At 38.1% G+C, this 5,807-nt stretch overlaps 1 pseudogene; it reads right to left on the bottom strand.

The window, feature by feature from the left end:
• Window positions 1-3,638: 3,638 nt before the first annotated feature.
• On the bottom strand, window positions 3,639-4,722 carry LOC147566361 (uncharacterized; annotated as a pseudogene).
• Window positions 4,723-5,807: the final 1,085 nt, after the last annotated feature.

The raw sequence follows: 5,807 nt of genomic DNA, 5'->3' as shown, positions 1-5,807 counted from the left end.
ATGAATATCATATCTTGGAACGATGTAGTCTTACATCATCAGGCTATTCAAGCGTCGCATTCCGATGCCATATACCAGTTTTCTGAACGTCGTAGTAGGCAGAGACTCGGTGAACAAGTCAGCATAATTCTCACATGATTGCATCTTCTGGATATCAATCTCATTATTCTTCTGGAGATGATGTGAGTAAAACAATTTAGGGGATATGTGCTTAGTTCTATCGCCTTTGATGTATCCTTCTCTGATCTGAGCGATGCATGCTGAATTATCTTCGTGAATGATTGTGGGAGAATTTGTGATTGAATCAAGACCACTTGAGCTTCTAATGTGTTCAATAATGGATTTAAGCCATACACATTCTCTTGTTGCTTCATGGAGAGCAATAATTTCTGCATGGTTCGATGAGGTAGCGGGCATACTTTGTTTACTAGATCGCCATGAGAAAGCTGTACCTCCGCTTGTGAATACATAACCTGTCTGAGAAATCCCTTTGTGCGGATCAGAAATATAACCGGCATCTGTGCATCCTTTTACTTGAGAATCACCAGATAAGTTCTTTGAATAAAACAATCCCATGTCAGTTGTTCCTCTCAGATATCTTAGAATTTGCTTTACTCCAACCCAATGCCTCTTAGTTGGTGCAGAGCTATATCTGGCCAATAGATTTACTGCAAAAGCAATGTCTGGTCTAGTGCATTGAGCTAAGTATGATAATGCACCAATAGCTCTCATATATGGTACTTCTGGACCAAGGAGTGTTTCGTCCTCTTCTTTAGGTCGAAATGGATCTTTCAGAGCATCGAGAGACCTAACAACCATGGGAGTACTAAGCGGATAAGAATTCTCCATGTTAAAGCGCTTCAGGACTTTTTCTGTGTATAATGTTTAATGAACAAGTATGCCACTTGTGCTTCTTTCAATTTGTAAGCCAAGACAGAATTTTGTTTTCCCGAGATCTTTCATCTCGAATTCTTTCTTCAAATATTATGCTGCTTTAGAGAGCTCTTCTGGAGTTCCTATAAGGTTGATATCATCAACATATACTGCAAGAATAGCGAATCCAATATCTCCTTTCTTGATAAATAAACATGGGCAAACGAGATCATTAACATAACCTTCTTTGATCAGGTATTCACTAAGACGATTGTACCACATTCGTCCAGCTTTTTTCAATCCGTATAAAGCCCGATTAAGCTTTAGTGAATACATGGTACGTGGGTTGACTCCAGGCAATTTAAATCCTTCAGGGACTTTCATATAAACGTCAGTATTTAATTTTCCATATAGATACGCAGTGACCACGTCCATTAAATTCATCTCGAGTTCTTCTAGAACTGCTAAACTGATCAAATATCAAAAGGTTATTCCATCCATAACTGGAGAATATGTTTCTTCATAATCGATCCCTGGTTTCTGCAGGAAACCTTGTGCCACGACTCTCGCCTTATAGCGGACAACCTCATTGTTCTCATTTCGTTTTCTAACGAATACCCATTTGAAACCTACAGGGTTTACATCATTGGGTGTCAGGACTACAGGTCCAAAAACGTTGCGTTTTGACAGTGAATTCAGCTCTGTCTGGATTGCTTCTTTCCATTTTACCCAATCAGTCATTTTTCGACATTCCTCAATAGAATGTGGTTCATAATCATTATTTTCAGTGATAATATCAGTGGCTACCGAAAGCGCAAATATATCATCGATGATTATGTTATCTCGATTCAATACTTTACCATTACAAGCATAATTTATAGATATATCTTCATTTAGAGATAACTCATGCTCTTCAGGAGCTTCTGCCTCTTCTGAGGCTTTACCCACTTCTAGGGGTGTATTTGTCGTTTCTTCTGGAACATTACTTGCTTGTGATTGGTTTTTCCTCTTCCGGGGAACTATATCTTTAGAACCGATTGGTCGTCCACGTTTCAGACGTGCTTTGGACGATTCATTTGCTGCAATATTTTTATCGTGTCCTTCTGGGACATCTATCCTTGCTGAAACATTTGCAGCAGGTATATGTGATTTTGTCACTCTCGCTGCGTCATTAAATGCGTCAAGCATTTTATTAGCAATCTCTTGTAGATGTATTATCCTTTGTACTTCAACTTCAGATTGATTAGTACGAGGATCAAAATGAGACAAATTTGGTGTAACCCAAGAAAGTTCCTTTTTGGTAACATTTGCTTCAGGCAAATTTACTCCCCCTAATGGCGGGAAAACTGTCTCATCAAAGTGACAATCGACGAAGCGTGCAGTGAAAGTCTCACCCGTCAGGGGTTCGAGATATCGAATAATAGATGGTGTATTAAAACCAATATATATTCCCAGTCGGCGCTGAGGCCCAAACTTTGTGCGTTGTGGGGCTGTAATAGGAACATATACAGCATATCCAAAAATACGCAAATGAGATATGTTTGGCTGCTGGCCTTGAACATATTGCAAAGGTGAGAATTGATTATTCGAAGTAGGACGTAACCTTATCAAAGTTGCAGCATGAAGAACTGCAGGTCCCCATGCAGTAACCGGTAATTTAGTCCTCATCAACATTGGTCTCGCAATCAGTTGGATATGCTTAATGAATGATTCAGCTAGACCATTCTGAGTATGAACATGAGCTACAGGATGTTCAACATTAATTCCAACTGAGAGACAATAGGAATCAAAAGTACTCGATGTAAATTCTCCTGCTCCATCTAGACGAATTGACTTAATCGGATAATCAGAAAAGTGAGCTCGTAAACGAATTATCTGAGCTAATAACTTTGCAAACGCCTGATTTCGCGTCGAGAGCAGATTTACATGAGACCATCTAGTTGATGCATCTATTAATACCATAAAATATTTAAATGGTCCACACTGCGGGTGTATAGGGCCACATATATCACCTTGAATCCTTTCCAAAAATTTGGGAGATTCGATATGTACTTTCGTCAAGGATGGGCGAGTAATAAACTTCCCCAGTGAGCAACCAGTGCAAGTAAAATCCCTATCTATCAGAAACTTCTGGTTCTGAAGAGGGTGTCCCTGAGAGTTTTGTATTATTCTACTCATCATGGTAGATCCTGGGTGTCCTAGTCGATCATGCCAAATTTTATAAGTATTTGGATCGTGCAACTTCGGGTTGACAACGACATATGATTCAACTGTTTTAATCTCTGTAAGATATAACCCAGAAGAAAGAGCTTCAAGTCTTTCTAGAACACGCTTCTGGCATGATATACTCGAGGTGATATATAAATATTCTTTATCATTCTCAGACCCAGTCTCGACGTGATACCCATTCAGACGAATGTCTTTGAAACTCAATAGATTCTTCAGGGATCTGGTCGAGTACAAAGCATCCTCAATAATTATTTTCGTACCACGGGGCAATATTATAGTAGCTCTTCCAGAGCCTTCTATAATGTTTGATGAGCCTGCGATAGTAATCGCATTTGCCTCACATAATTTTAAGGTCGAGAAATCTTTTGTATTTCGAAGTATCGAATTTGTGGTCCCACTGTCTGCTAGACAGCTATCTTCATCACCTTTAGATATGTTTCTTCTGGAATCCATACCTTTCATAATATAATATAAGATTCAAACCACAACTATTTATAACATAAACAAAACTATTACAGATACATATAATATACTATCTAATATCTAACAGACAAAAGTTATTATAATATAGCATTCTAATAGATAGAAAAGTTAATACACTAAATATTAAACATATCATCAGTTTGATTTTCTCCTTCAGGGAGATAATCTCCAACACACAATGGTGGATCAAGTGCCATGTGGTTCATCTCTGGTGTAGCTTTAGATTTCAGAGATGCTTGGTATAGGTCCACCAAATGTCTCGCCGTACGACAGGTACGGGACCAATGACCTTCCATACCACAACGGTAACAAGCTTCTTCACGAGCTTTGGGAGGGGTATTATATTTACCCTTTACTTTATCAGGCTTTCTCGTTGCATAATTCTTTGAATTTTCTCCCTTTTCCCACTTCCGGTGGTAAGGGGTTTGCCTGTTTCTCTCCCATTTGTTCGTGCGGGATCCACGTTGGTGGTTTCTTCCGGAACCACGTTTTCCTTTGTAATTTTGTTTCCTACCATGATCATTTGACAATATCGCATGTGCTTCAGGCACAGGTGCAGACCCTGTGGGTCGAGATTCATGGTTATGCAATAACAACTGGTTATTCTGTTCATTGACCAAAAGACAAGTCAGTAACTGGGAGAATTTAGAGAAACGTCGCTCTCGGTATTGTGACTGCAGGACAATATCCGAGGCATGGAACGTACTCAATGTTTTATCTATCATCTGTTCATCAGTGATAATATCTCCTCCCACTTTTAGTCTGGAAACAATTTTACAAAGGCTGGAATTATAAGCAGAAATGGAAGAAAAATCTTGTAGTCGAAGATTTATAAAATCATTTCGAGCTTTTGGAAGGATGACCATCTTCAGGTGATCATATCTATCTTTTTAAGATATTCCATAAAGCCAAGGGATCTTCCACATACAAATACTCTGACTTCAGGTCATCATGTATGTGACGTCTCAAAAAGCTTAAAGCTTGAGCCCGTAACATTTCCTCTGCATTATTCCCTTCAACAATAGTGTTCAGGAGATTTTTATATTTTAGAGTCAGTCTAGCTTCGACTGCCCATTCCATGTAATTCTTACCTGTTATATCTAGAGCTGAAAATTCAAGTCTAGCAAGGTTAGACATTATGAAATATAAATTAAAATATTATACCTTTCACTAGACAGAGTAGCGGCTTAGTTTGTTCAATATTTCACCGATGTTGACTTCGACAAATGAGCAGAGTAACGACTTCTTTCAGCTGGCTAGAGACTCGTGTTGATAACGTGTTGTAAATTGTCGGTCTATTTGCTTCAATGTGTATCGATATTTGCATGCAACTTAATGGAAATAAAGGGAGAGAAAAGGTAGAAATATAAAGATATACTAAAACAAAGAGATGATCTTGAACCAAACTATATTTAGAAGAATTCTTTCCAAACCTTTTCCATACACTTTCTTATCTCTTACAAACTTATATCAACAATACACAAAGTACATCTATTTATAGGGTGGGAGAACTAATAGGATGTTGACACATACCCTATGTGTTGTCACTTGCATGGTGTGTTGTCACCACCAAGATGACACTTTGCATATGGAGTTGTAGAATGGTGACACATAACCTCATGTGTTGTCACTTGCATGATGTGTTGTCACAACCAAGATGACACTTTGCATATGGAGCTCCCATGCAATGACACATCTCATATGAACTACCACAAGATGACACCACATCATGGTGGCAATATAGGAATGGTGGGCTGCAATAGATGTGAGTTGGATAAGAAAAAGGGTATATTAAAGGCACCCAAATCCCTTGCGTCACCAATGATTTATGGGCAGCCACATCCCTTATAACACCCTAAAACTAAAGAAAGAGCAAATTTCCAAAATGGTTTTCACTACAAGGGTCATTTGGGAGAAGTATGAGGTCAAATAAGTGATTATAATTTGTAACATATCATATCGATATTTTGCTCTGAGTGTTTGTTTAATTGTCTCTTTGGACTGAATCCAGTACTTGCACATTATGCAATATGAAATACTTTTGACATTCATAAACTAGTGAGCTATTTATGTACACTTACTTGATGCAAGGGAACCTATTCTTTTATTTTGTAATAAAGTATATCATGTCATATCGGCATAAATTTCCTATGAATAAACTTCCTATATCATCATTCGTACAAAAGCAACATCAATTGCTGCATTTAATCTAATACAGATTG

This window comes from Eschscholzia californica, unplaced genomic scaffold (assembly GCF_041429995.1).
Source record: "Eschscholzia californica isolate CP2 unplaced genomic scaffold, dmEscCali1.0.p SCAF_1, whole genome shotgun sequence".
NCBI classification, from domain to species: Eukaryota; Viridiplantae; Streptophyta; class Magnoliopsida; order Ranunculales; family Papaveraceae; genus Eschscholzia; species Eschscholzia californica.
This window is presented reverse-complemented; position numbering and strand designations above follow the sequence as displayed.